The sequence below is a fragment of the Haliotis cracherodii genome, unplaced genomic scaffold (genome assembly GCF_022045235.1).
Source record: "Haliotis cracherodii isolate W230 unplaced genomic scaffold, xgHalCrac1.p SCAF_32, whole genome shotgun sequence".
In the NCBI taxonomy this organism is placed as follows: Eukaryota; Metazoa; Mollusca; class Gastropoda; order Lepetellida; family Haliotidae; genus Haliotis; species Haliotis cracherodii.
In genome coordinates this window covers 1,091,986-1,105,817 of record NW_027266289.1, presented here as the reverse complement: position 1 = coordinate 1,105,817, position 13,832 = coordinate 1,091,986, and positions in this window count along the sequence as shown.

Below are 13,832 nucleotides of genomic sequence, written 5' to 3'. Positions count from 1 at the left end.
CTGCTTTGGGTGTCAGTCCAGATTTGAAGACGATGTCGTATTGTCCATTCTCTCTATACACATGGACATTTGCTGACAGGTATCCCTTGTGATGAAGGAATCACTGTCAAGCAAGTCCATGTTCGACTACGAGGTGTTCATTAAAGATTTCCCCTAAACCACTTAGGGTTATTATATTTGGTTGAAATTTCACATGTGTAATGATACATGTATCTATGGGTTATGTCTGAATTTGCAGCACCGAACTATTAATCTTACCACTTTTACAGGTGTTATGATCGAGTAGGGTGTGACAATGGAGCCAGTAGAATACCGAGCAGGATCTTTTGGACATGTGCCCAAAAAACAGGCAAACTTTTTTGACAGACTTATCACACAGGATGAAACATGGGTCCATCACTTTGATCCTGAGACTAAAGTTCAGTCGATGCAATGGAAGCATGTGGAGTCACCACCCCCAAAGAAGGCACGTGTCCAACCCTCTGCAGGCAAAGTCATGCTCACGGTGTTTTGGGACCAGCACGGAGGAGTGATGATGGATTTCTTGGCAAAGGGTACCACAATTACAGGAGCTTATTATGCTTCATTGCTGCGGAAATTGTGGGACACTATCAAGCTTAAGCGCCGTGTCATGCTGACCAAGGGTGTCCGTCTCCTGCAAGACAATGCTCCTGTACACAACTCTCATGTTACCCAGACAGAAGCGCGGTCCTGTGGCTATGAAAGCCTTCCACATCCTCCTTACTCTCCTGCCCTTGCACCATCTGACTTCCACCTCTTTCCAACCATGAAGTCATTTTTGAAGGGAAAACGTTTCACAGATGATGAAACACTGATTTCTGAAGTCAAGTCCTGGTTTGAGACGCAAAATGATGGCTTTTACAAGCGAGGTCTCCATAGTTGCATAAAACGATGGGAGAAGTGTGTAACTCCTGATGGCTCCTATGTGGAGAAAGACTAATACCTATGTTTCATTCCACTAGGTCCATCGGAAGTGGGTCAGGGGAAATCTTTAATGAACACCTCTCGTATATCTTGAGCATGTTTCTTTGAACCACTATCAAATAGTGACGATACCAGGTGTAGCGTATCGTGTGGGCGTATCATGTTCTGCATATCTTATAACATGTCAAAGGTTCTGCATATCTTATAACATGTTAAAGGTTCTACATATCTTATAACATGTCAAAGGTTCTGCATATCTTATAACATGTTAAAGGTTCTACATATCTTATAACATGTCAAAGGTTCTGCATATCTTATAACATGTCAAAGGTTCTACATATCTTATAACATGTCAAAGGTTCTGCATATCTTATAACATGTCAAAGGTTCTACATATCTTATAACATGTCAAAGGTTCTCCATATCTTATAACATGTCAAAGGTTCTGCATATCTAATAACATGTCAAAGGTTCTGCATATCGTTTAACATGTCAAAGGTTCTGCATATCTTATAACATGTCAAAGGTTCTGCAGATCTTATAACATGTCAAAGGTTCTGCATATCTTATAACATGTCAAAGGTTCTCCATATCTTATAACATGTCAAAGGTTCTGCATATCTTATAACATGTCAAAGGTTCTGCATATCTTATAACATGTTAAAGGTTCTGCATATTTTATAACATGTTAAAGGTTCTGCATATCGTTTAACATGTCAAAGGTTCTGCATATCTTATAACATGTCCAAAGTTCTTCATATCTCATAACATGTTAAAGGTTTTGCATATCTTATAACATCTTAAAGGTTCTTAATATCCTATAACATGTTAAATGTTCTGCATATCTTATAACATGTCAAAGGTTCTGCATATCTTATAACATGTCAAAGGTTCTGCATATCTTATAACATCTTAAAGGTTCTTCATATCTTATACGTCTTAAAGGTTCTTAATATCCTATAACATGTTAAATGTTCTGCATATCTTATAACATGTTAAAGGTTTTGCATATCTGATAACATGTTAAAGGTTCTGCATATCCTATAACATGTTAAATGTTCTGCATATCATAGAACATGTCAAAGGTTCTGCATATCTTATAACATGTCAAAGGTTCTGCATATCTTATAACGTGTTAAAGCTTCTGCATATCTTTTAACATGTTTAAGGTTTTGCATATCTTATAACATGTTAAAGGTTTTGCATATCGTATAACATGTTAAAGGTTCTGCATATCTTATAATATGTTAAAGGTATTGCATATCTTATAACATGTTAAGTGTTCTGAACTGGTCAATTATATCCCTTAAAGGGGAAGTGTACACGCAAAAATCACTTTCTTTCTTTTTCTAAACAAAACGCAATTTTAGAATTAGTTAGTATCTGTGTTTGAAAATATACACTCATTTTTTCCACAGTGAAAGTAGGAAGCTCACAATAGTGTGAAAGTGATATGCCGTTATGAGGCCTTCGTTTTACGATCGAAATAGGCCTGAGTTATCCCCCTTAGATTATGACGTAATTGGTGCCAATTCAACTGGGTCCCTGTCTATTCTCAACGCAAAAGATATCAAGGACCAGTTTGCGGTAAAACAACATGGTCTACGACACATTCCGGCGCAGTGGTGACTCAGCATAACACAATTCTGGCTGGCATCTGAGATGCTAGAATGACAAAACTGTACCTACACCACGTGAAGCGGCTCTAACAAAGCATGATGACGTCATAATGTTTATCAATTGGCACCAATGACGTCATATTGCAAGGGACATAAGCCATGGTGTTTTTGTTATGGAAATAGAACACTTGGTAAATGTGAAAAATATAAATCGTTTTAGTGCAAAAAATATGTTAATTAAATATGATGTTTTTATATTTTTGTCTATGATACTTCTATGTTAACACTTTTAATGTGGAAAAAGTACACGAAAAAAAGGTTCATTTCCGTGTGAACTTGCCCTTTAATAGAATCACATCAGCACGTCTCTCATATTCGTATATAACTATTTGAGGCAAGTGGAATTGAAACCAAGTGGCTTCTCAATAACTCAGAGGTTTAGCTTGAAGGTTTGCGATCTCTGAAAAGAACCAACTACAATCCTGTCAAAAAATTTGATTTGTCAAATGTGTACACCCCTATTCCACTTCATTCCTGGATCACTGTGGCATTTGGAATGCTGGTCTTCTTCATTGACAACATCCGCGTTAAATGAGTGTCTACATCATTAAAGCAACTTATGCGCATCAGTTGGGCATCTCAATGAGTATCAGTTGGGCATCTCCATGAGTATCAGTTGGGCATCAGTTGGGCATCAGTTGAGTATCAGTTGAGCATCAGTTGGGCATCTCCATGAGCATCAGTTGGGCATCTCCATGAGCATCAGTTGGGCATCTCCATGAGTATCAGTTGGGCATCAGTTGTGCATCTCCATGAGCATCAGTTGGGCATCAGTTGGGCATCTCCATGAGCATCAGTTGGGCATCAGTTGAGTATCAGTTGGGCATCAGTTGGGCATCTCCATGAGCATCAGTTGGGCATCTCCATGAGCATCAGTAAGGCATCTCCATGAGTATCAGTGGGGCATCAGTTGGGCATCTCCATGAGCATCAGTTGGGCATCAGTTGGGCATCTCCATGAGCATCAGTTGGGCATCAGTTGGGCATCTCCATGAGCATTAGATGAGCATCAGTTGGGCATCTCCATGAGCATCAGTTGGGCATCTCCATGAGCACAAGATGGGCATCTCCATGAGCATCAGTTGGGCATCAGTTGGGCATCTCCATGAGCATCAGTTGGGCATCAGTTGGGCATCTCCATGAGCATCAGTTGGGCATCAGTTGGGCATCTCCATGAGCATTAGATGAGCATCAGTTGGGCATCTCCATGAGCATCAGTTGGGCATCTCCATGAGCACAAGATGGGCATCTCCATGAGCATCAGTTGGGCATCAGTTGGGCATCTCCATGAGCATCAGTTGGGCATCAGTTGGGCGTCTCCATGGGCATCAGTTGGGCATCTCCATGAGCACAAGATGGGCATCTCCATGAGTATCAGTTGGGCGTCTCCATGAGCATCAGTTGGGCATCTCCATGAGCATCAGTTGGGCGTCTCTATGAGCATCAGTTGGGCATCTCCATGAGCATTAGTTGGGCATCTCCATGAGCATCAGTTGGGCATCAGTTGGGCATCTCCATGAGCACAAGATGGGCATCTCCATGAACATCAGTTGGGCATCAGTTGGGTGTCAGTTGGGCATCTGTTGGGCATCTCCATGAGCATCAGTTGGGCATCTCCATGAGCATCAGTTGGGCATCTCCATGAGCATCAGTTGAGCATCAGTTGAGTATCAGTTGGGCATCTCCATGAGCACAAGTTGGGCATCTCCATGAGCATCAGTTGGGCATCAGTTGGGCATCAGTTGAGTATCAGTTGGGCATCAGTTGGGCACCCCATGAGCATCAGTTGGGCATCTCCATGAGCATCAGTTGGGCATCTCCTTGAGCACAAGTTGGGCATCTCCATGAGCACAAGATGGGCATCTCCATGAGCATCAGTTGGGTCATCAGTTGGGATCACCTTCTTGCTGATCTGCTTCTTTATCAACTAAGTAAGGCTAAGGTGTCCAGGTTTTACAACTTATCAAACACTCAACCCTTAAAAGTGTGCCCGTCATTAAGCACATTTTTTGCTGTTAGGCTTCTGCTTGAGATAGAGATGTTTTCGTACATATTATGCTTTCGCAGCTTTACAGTGTTTGGGATTCCTGTTGTAGAACAACTTAGGCTTGTGTCTCTTCCTGGTGTATGACCCGACAGGCCATTACATCAAGTGTGTGGCGTGTTATTAAAACTTGTTAGAGAAATATATATCTAATTATACCCTTTCGCTTTTTCCCAGGTACAAGGAGATGTGTCGATGGCGTTTTCACGTGGTCTTGTACAAAATTGTACACTTGAACTGTTGAGAAATGTATCATTTTTTGGAGGTATGGAGATGCCGTGACAGTGAACTGTGATGAGTAATGTGTAGTTCCTCCATCTACTAAGGCAAGTTCTTCACCTCATCCCCCCAACACTCGTCTTAATAATTGATCCCACTTTCACTAAACCCACCACAGCAAAAGACAGTGGGGTCCATGGCGATTACATATATATATACATGGCGATTACAGTTTATATATATATATATATATATATATATATATATATATATATATATATATATATATATATATATATATATATATATAAACTGCGCCCAACTCCTCTTGGCATATGACGGATGGAGGATTCATATCAATTTAATATACATACACCCCTAAAACCAACATCCCCTTCCCCACTCTCCCCCTCGCATATGTGGTTTTCGAGCTACTTCAATGTTTAAAAGATGTTCGTGGGAAATATGTGTGTTTTTACACTTGCAAGGTGTTCATCAAATTACAACTGAAAAGTCTTTGCCTACGTCTGGTTGACATATATATAAACACTGCGACCCTCTCCTCTTGGCGAGGGGCAGTCGGGTAACCTAGTGGTTAAAGCGTTCGCTCGTCACGCCGAAGACCCGGGTTCGATTCCCGACATTGGTACAATGTGTGAAGCCCATTTCTGGTGTCCCCCGCCGTGATATTGCTGGAATATTGAAAAAGCGGCGTAAAACCATACTCACTCACTCCTCTTGGCATATGACGGAGGGAGGATTCATATTCATTTAATACACATTCACCCCAAAACCAACACCCCCCTTGAAGACCACAGTACGAACTTTAATGTTCTGAGCCTTCAAGAAATGAAAACAATGGCGACCATTGTCATGTTGATCTTGGAGCTTGCTGCCTGCAGAGACGTAAGATCACCAATCTGATGACGTCACCGAATCTGTTGACGTCTTGTACTCAACATCAAGTTTCATGTTTTTACAATGCTGGACCACCGCCCGTCTCTACTTTGAGTGTGTGAGTAGTTGTAGTGGTTTATTTTCAGTAAATCAGGCCACAGGCCCATTTTACAATATATTTTCAAGCATTCAAACATGCAGTCACCGTTAAATAACTAATCTACACACAACAAGGAACTGCCCACATTGCAAACAACAAGAAACACCAGAACACGTACTCATTCACTGCACACACTACCAAACACTCCGAACAACACTACAGACCACCCTAAATCTTAAAACCGGACTTACACTAGAATCAATCCTAAATCCACAAAATAAATTAGAAAAATTCAAAGCCTTAGGTATATACCTAATAAAAACAGGACGAATTAGTCACATTTAAACCCCAAATAAAATACTAAAAACAAAACTACCTTATCTAACAACCACCCAACACACACAGCTCCCTTAGTTCGTCCCCCACCCACTCTTGGCTTTCTTTCCAAATCTCAAAATTTCAAAATTGCTATTTAAGCAACCCCTAAAGCCCCCCTCCTGGGTTGCACAAACTCACTTTTCCCCTTTTTGGAAACACATTAAATGGCCTGGCCGGGCCCGTGTGCGACATACGCTGGCAGTCGGAAAGCGCACGTTAAATCTCCAATATAAGTAAGTAAGTAAGTAACATGTTGCGCCACAAGTGCATGTAGTAATATCAATACTAATCAGTACAAGTGTATCTGAGACCATATACATATGGTGATAGAATTAGTAGTTTATTTTATGAACAACTGCTTGCCCCTCATTTTAAGAGCAAAGAATGTAAACTTGGCAAGATTATTGATTGTGAAAGCATCACTGGTGGTAAATAAAACCTTACATTTATGCTCTGATGGAGATGTATAATAATAACTTGGCAGAAAGTTTCTTCTAAGATCGTCATAAAACGGACAAACTTAACAAACATGGTATTCTGTTTCTACACTTGGAATGATACAAAATGGACAAAGTCTTTCACATTTTGGAATACCTAACTTTCTACCCTGTGATACCATAAGATCACTGCTCGACGTGCGAAACTGTGAGAGAGTAATGTGTGAGTGTGTGAGTGAGTGTGGTTTTACGCTGTTTTAGCGATATTCCAGTGACCTCCAACTTAATTCTAATTTATCTCGACCGGTGTGTTGAAAAAGATACCTAAATGCTTTCATACTGTGAGTGGGAGCGGTCGGGTAGCCTAGTGGTTAAAGCGTTCGTTCGTCACGCCGAAGACCCGGGTTCGATTCCCGACATGGGTACAATGTGTGAAGCCCATTTCTGGTGACCCCCGTCGTGATATTGCTTGAATATTGCTAAAAGCGGCGTAAAACCAAATTCACTCACTCATACTGTGGGTGATGATGAAGGTGCCTCATTTACAAGACGTACTGGACACATCTCAAATGAGTGGATAAACTAAACCCGTAATCCACGCACAATTCACATACAGTAAACGAACACGCTTATAACGAGCTGACGGATATAACGAAATAACATTAGTGGTTCATTTGAGTTCGTTATAACCGTAGTTTAGTTTAGTTATTTCAGCTAGCATTAGACTGCATTAGTTTGGCGTCAGTTGGGCATCTCCATGAGCATCAGTTGGGCATCAGTTGGGCATCTCCATGAGTATCAGTTGGGCATCAGTTGGGCATCAGTTGGGCATCTCCATGAGTATCAGTTGGGCATCAGTTGGGCATCTCCATGAGTATCAGTTGGGCATCAGTTGAGCATCAGTTGGGCATGAGTTGAGTATCAGTTGGGCATCTCCATGAGCATCAGTTGGGCATCTCCATGAGCATCAGTTGGGCATCTCCATGAGCATCAGTTGGGCATCAGTTTGGGCATTAGACTGACTTACTTGTGAGACCTAATTCCACTGTTATTAATATTATTGTTTTTATTGTTTTTTAGGCTGTCATAATTCAATTTGTTCAAACATATTCATTGTTTAGTTATATACCACATAGTTGCTATGAAACAAGACTAAAGTTTATTTAAGGTTAAAAGTATCGTTGATCTCATGGGGCGTAATGCATAGTGGGTTCAACAATTCATGTTGCTTTCAAACGAAATGAAGGGGAATGACTAACAGTTTGACCATACCTAAATTGTGTAACTAACGTGGTAATTACTCCACAAAACTTCAGTGTAAATTATTGACTCTTGTCTGGGTGTTTTAACGTTTTCTGTTAAATGGAACAACGGTACACGTAAAAAGTTTCTTCAATTCATTTTTTAACTTCCTGAAAACGGCAAATGGGAATAGGATCACAGTTATGTTTACCGTTACGTATATGTTGTTTGTATTCATTAATTGGAATCGATATGGAATATTGAGGATATTGTGTGGCTGAGACGTGTGTCGTGGTGCCTTCTATAAATGTGCTTTTCAGTGCTCTTCAGAATAAAGGTGTTTCTACACAGAACCTGTTATGTGATGTTTTTGTAAAGTCTATCCCACGATATATGTTCTACCGAACCACAAGGTCACTTACAATATTGAATTTATTGTAAGTCTCAAAAAGAGAAGATACCAAAAATTCAGTTATGCTGAATGGGTTACGTCACAATGTGATCTCCTTTCTATTTCATTACAGAAGAAGAAAAAAGAAGAAAAATAGTTTATTTAAGTGTACAACTATCATGTAGAGCCTAATCGGAATAGTTAACATATAAGGGCGACGATGTACATCAAAATATTTATGAATACATTATTGCTCTCAATATCAATAGTTATGATTATATTTGTAATTACATACGTGATTCTTTATAAGCGTAAGTCACTTAAATCACAACGCGTACAGTTCGGTGTGACTAGACTGTCAAATGTAGTCCAAAGTTACTACAAATGTATATGATCGAGATATAACCAAGCAATCATGACACTCAAATAATATTGTAGCCATCTAGCCATGTAGCCATTGTAGCCATGTAGCCATGCAGCCATGTAGCCATGTAGCCATTGTAGCCATGTAGCCATGTAGCCATTGTAGCCATTGTAGCCATGTAGCCATGTAGCCATTGTAGCCATGTAGCCATTGTAGCCATGCAGCCATGTAGCCATGTAGCCATTGTAGCCATGTAGCCATGTAACCATGTAGCTATTGTAACCACTGTAGCCATGTAGCCATTGTAGCCATGTAGCCATTGTAGCCATGTATCCATGTAGCCATGTAGCCATTGTAGCCATGTAGCCATGTAGCCATTGTAGCCATGTAGCTATTGTAGCCATTGTAGCCATGTAGCCATTGTAGCCATGTAGCAATTGTAGCCATGTAGCCATGTAGCCATTGTAGCCATTGTAGCCATGTAGCCATGTAGCCATGTAGTCATGTAGCCATTGTAGCCATGTAGCCATTGTAGCCATGTAGCCATGCAGCCATGTAGCCATGTAGCCATTGTAGCCATGTAGCCATGTAGCCATTGTAGCCATTGTAGCCATGTAGCCATGTAGCCATTGTAGCCATGTAGCTATTGTAGCCATTGTAGCCATGTAGCCATTGTAGCCATGTAGCAATTGTAGCCATGTAGCCATGTAGCCATTGTAGCCATGTAGCCATGTAGCCATGTAGTCATGTAGCCATTGTAGCCATGTAGCCATTGTAGCCATGTAGCCATGTAGCCATGTAGTCATGTAGCCATTGTAGCCATGTAGCCACTGTAGCCATGTAGCCATTGTAGCCATTGTAGCCATTGTGGCCATGTAGCCATTGTAGCCATGTAGCCATGTAGCCATGTAGTCATGTAGCAATTGTAGCCATGTAGCCATGTAGCCATGTAGTCATGTAGCCATGTAGCCATTGTAGCCATGTAGCCATGTAGCCATGTAGCCATGTAACCATGTAGCTATTGTAGCCATGTAGCCATTGTAGCCATGTAGCCATGTAGCCATTGTAGCCATGTAGCCATTGTAGCCATGTAGACATTGTAGCCATTGTAGCCATGTAGCCATTTAGCTATTGTAGCCATGTAGCCATTGTAGCCATGTAGCCATTGTAGCCATGTATCCATGTATCCATGTAGCCATTGTAGCCATGTAGCCATTGTAGCCATGTAGCCATTGTAGCCATTGTAGCCATGTAGCCATGTAGCCATTGTAGCTATTGTAGCCATGTAGCCATTGTAGCCATGTAGCCATGTAGCCATGTAGCCATTGTAGCCATGTAGCCATGTAGCCATGTAGCCATTGTAGCCATGTAGCCATTGTAGCCATGTAGCCATGTAGCCATGTAGCCATTGTAGCCATTGTAGCCATGTAGCCATTGTAGCCATGTAGCCATGTAGTCATGTAGCCATTGTAGCCATGTAGCCATTGTAGCCATGTAGCCATGCAGCCATGTAGCCATGTAGCCATTGTAGCCATGTAGCCATGTAGCCATTGTAGCCATTGTAGCCATGTAGCCATGTAGCCATTGTAGCCATGTAGCCATTGTAGCCATGCAGCCATGTAGCCATGTAGCCATTGTAGCCATGTAGCCATGTAACCATGTAGCTATTGTAACCACTGTAGCCATGTAGCCATTGTAGCCATGTAGCCATTGTAGCCATGTATCCATGTAGCCATGTAGCCATTGTAGCCATGTAGCCATGTAGCCATTGTAGCCATGTAGCTATTGTAGCCATTGTAGCCATGTAGCCATTGTAGCCATGTAGCAATTGTAGCCATGTAGCCATGTAGCCATTGTAGCCATGTAGCCATGTAGCCATGTAGTCATGTAGCCATTGTAGCCATGTAGCCATTGTAGCCATGTAGCCATGTAGCCATGTAGTCATGTAGCCATTGTAGCCATGTAGCCACTGTAGCCATGTAGCCATTGTAGCCATTGTAGCCATTGTGGCCATGTAGCCATTGTAGCCATGTAGCCATGTAGCCATGTAGTCATGTAGCAATTGTAGCCATGTAGCCATGTAGCCATGTAGTCATGTAGCCATGTAGCCATTGTAGCCATGTAGCCATGTAGCCATGTAGCCATGTAACCATGTAGCTATTGTAGCCATGTAGCCATTGTAGCCATGTAGCCATGTAGCCATTGTAGCCATGTAGCCATTGTAGCCATGTAGACATTGTAGCCATTGTAGCCATGTAGCCATTTAGCTATTGTAGCCATGTAGCCATTGTAGCCATGTAGCCATTGTAGCCATGTATCCATGTATCCATGTAGCCATTGTAGCCATGTAGCCATTGTAGCCATGTAGCCATTGTAGCCATTGTAGCCATGTAGCCATGTAGCCATTGTAGCTATTGTAGCCATGTAGCCATTGTAGCCATGTAGCCATGTAGCCATGTAGCCATGTAGCCATGTAGCCATTGTAGCCATGTAGCCATTGTAGCCATGTAGCCATGTAGCCATGTAGCCATTGTAGCCATTGTAGCCATGTAGCCATTGTAGCCATGTAGCCATGTAGCCATGTAGCCATTGTAGCCATGTAGCCATGTAGCCATGTAGCCATGTAGCCATTGTAGCCATGTAGTCATGTAGCCACTGTAGCCATTGTAGCCATGTAGCCATGTAGCCATTGTAGCCATGTAGTCATTGTTGTCATTGTAGCCATGTAGCCACTGTAGCCACTGTAGCCATGTAGTCATTGTTGTCATTGTAGCCATGTAGCCATGTAGCCATTGTAGCCATGTAGCCATGTAGCCATTGTAGCCATTGTAGCCATGTAGTCATTGTTGTCATTGTAGCCATGTAGCCATGTAGCCATTGTTGTCATTGTAGCCATGTAGCCATTGTAGCCATGTAGCCATGTAGCCATGTAGTCATTGTAGCCATGTAGCCATGTAGCCATTGTTGTCATTGTAGCCATGTAGCCATGTAGTCATTGTTGTCATTGTAGCCATGTAGCCATGTAGCCATTGTTGTCATTGTAGCCATGTAGTCATTGTTGTCATTGTAGCCATGTAGCCATGTAGCCATGTAGCCATTGTAGCCACTGTAGCCATGTAGCCATTGTAGCCACTGTATCCATTGTTGTCATTGTAGCCATGTAGCCATGTAGCCATTGTAGCCATGTAGCCACTGTAGCCATGTAGTCATTGTTGTCATTGTAGCCACTGTAGCCATTGTAGCCACGGTAGCCATGTAGTCATTGTTGTCATTGTAGCCATGTAGCCATGTAGCCATTGTAGCCATGTAGCCATTGTTGTCATTGTAGCCATGTAGCCATGTAGCCATTGTAGCCATGTAGCCATGTAGCCATTGTAGCCATGTAGCCATGTAGCCATTGTTGTCATTGTAGCCATGTAGCCATGTAGTCATTGTTGTCATTGTAGCCATGTAGCCATGTAGTCATTGTTGTCATTGTAGCCATGTAGCCATGTAGCCATTGTAGCCATGTAGCCATTGTTGTCATTGTAGCCATGTAGCCATTTAGCCACTGTAGCCATGTAGCCACTGTAGCCATGTAGTCATTGTTGTCATTGTAGCCATGTAGCCATGTAGCCACTGTAGCCATGTAGCCACTGTAGCCATGTAGCCATTGTAGTCATTGTTGTCATTGTAGCCATGTAGCCATGTAGCCATGTAGTCATTGTTGTCATTGTAGCCATGTAGCCATGTAGTCATTGTTGTCATTGTAGCCATGTAGCCATGTAGCCATTGTTGTCATTGTTGTCATTGTAGCCATGTAGTCATGTAGTCATTGTTGTCATTGTAGCCATGTAGCCATGTAGCCATGTAGCCATTGTAGCCATGTAGCCACTGTAGCCATGTAGCCATTGTAGCCATGTAGTCATTGTTGTCATTGTAGCCATGTAGTCATTGTAGTCATTGTTGTCATTGTAGCCATGTAGCCATGTAGCCATGTAGCCATTGTAGCCATGTAGCCATGTAGCCATTGTAGCCATGTAGTCATTGTTGTCATTGTAGCCATGTAGTCATTGTAGTCATTGTTGTCATTGTAGCCATGTAGCCATGTAGCCATGTAGCCATTGTAGCCATGTAGCCACTGTAGCCATGTAGTCATTGTTGTCATTGTAGCCATGTAGTCATTGTAGCCATACTACGTTCTAAACACACTTGTACACGGCAGATGTAATTAACATATAGGTTTTTTAGTTTCCACAAAAAGCAGTAAATGCACTATCGTGTCACTGGATTTTTTGGCTGATCCATTGCTTGATTCCCTCACCCGTGAAGATTCCGGGGTAGAATAGGTCTTCAGCAACCCATGCTTGCCGTAAAAGGCGACTATGCTTGTCGTAAAAGGCGACTAACGGGATCGGGTTGTCAGGCTCGCTTACTTGGTTGATGCACGTCATCGATCCCAATTGCATGGATCGATGCTCATGATATCGATCACTGGATTGTCTGGTCCAGATACGATTATTTACAGACCGCCGTCATATAGCTGGAATAGTGCTCAGTGCGGCGTTAAACAACAAGCCAACAACAACTTGATTCTCTGGTTTCTTTAAAGACAACAGTCGCATGGAAGGCAATATACAACGCTTACTGTTCATGCAATTGATATTGCTGAAATATTGCTAAAAGCGGCGTAAAACCATACTCATTCATTCATGCAAATTGTGAGTGGGTGGCCCAGTCGTCTAAGGCGCCGCGATTCGCTGTGCAGAGTTGCGTCCCTTGGGCACGCCAGAAACCTATGATTGTGGGTTCGAATCCCGGTTCGCCCTGATTATGTTTCTAGGCGTGTCAGCACCATACCCGTGCTCGTGGGTTTCACCGAAGTGGTAAACGCCTGAGACCTGCGTCACTTCGGGCTTTCCTCCCACATTAAGCTGACACGCCGCGATATAACTGGAATACTGTTAAAAGCGACGTTAAAACCCAACTCACTCACTCAAAAGAATATCACGTTTCACAATGTTCTTCTAGATCGAAATTACCAGCGTGCAACTGCCTTTCACGATTCACTCACAAATAAATTACAGAGAATACCCAGTCTCGATTATCTGAGCTCGGTGCAATTACGCTGTTGAAGCTTGGGCCCCAGGCAGTGCAT